Consider the following 1,024-nt stretch of genomic DNA (forward strand, 5'->3'; position numbering starts at 1 on the left):
TACAGAGAGCAAGGCCAAATTCTGCAGTGACGATCATGCAGCTGTTTAACTAAGCTCAGTGGGAGACACCATCTTCCTGACAGTGCCACTAGGTAATGAGCTGGGATTTGGGGCCGGAGAATAGAATATTCTTTATTAAATTTATTATTTGTCAAACATATAGCACATGTTCCCTCAGAAAAGTGTCATGGTCAGCAAGACCTTTTTACAGCCACAGAGGAGCCTGCTGAAGGGATGATGACAGCTTTGGGAAGGTGCTGAGGCAGGTCAAAACAAGGTGGGGAACCATTTCGTGCTTGGACGTGCAGAACGCTGCCTGCCTTCCACCAGGTGAGGAGCGAAACCATCAGGGAAGACTCGTGGCTCGTACGTGGCAACGAGCCAAACCAAAGCCTTACACGGGAACCCCAGGCTGGTTCACCTGCATAGCCAAGGCCTGGGGGTACCAGGCAGCTGTGTGGTAACTTCCTTCACCTCAAGCCCGGTTTATGAACACTTTGTGCAGTAAATAAGGGATCTGATGCCTGTATTAATGGGCTGCTTCGACAAGGAGTCACCAGCGGGCAGGGGACAGGCTGCCCAGCCGGGCCTGGGCCGGGCACCTCATGAGGAGCTGGAAAGCAGCCCCAGCCAGGGCGATGCCTGCCCAGAGCCTGCAGCCCAGCACGGCTTCGGCAGGCCGGGAGCAGCGGCTGGCGCAGGCAGAGCCGGTGTCCGCACGCCTCTGCGCACTACCGGCGCACCGGGCTCGCCTCTTCCCGCCCTCGCTGCGAACACACGGCCGAGGCGCTGTCCCGGCGCACGCCCTCTCTCCCTCAGGCCTCGCAAGGCCGGCTCGGCTCGGCTCGGCTCGGCTCGGCTCGGCTCGGCTCGGGGGAGGGGAGGGGAGGGGAGGGGAGGCCCGGCCGAGGTGTCCCCGCCCCAGGCTGCGCCCGGCGCCCGGCTCTGCCAAACCTCAGGGGCCGAGCCCCCGCCGCGCCTCCCGCCGGCCGGGCGAAGGGCATGCCGGGAGCCGCCGGCGCCG

Source organism: Falco peregrinus, chromosome 8 (assembly GCF_023634155.1).
Source record: "Falco peregrinus isolate bFalPer1 chromosome 8, bFalPer1.pri, whole genome shotgun sequence".
Lineage (NCBI taxonomy): Eukaryota > Metazoa > Chordata > Aves > Falconiformes > Falconidae > Falco > Falco peregrinus.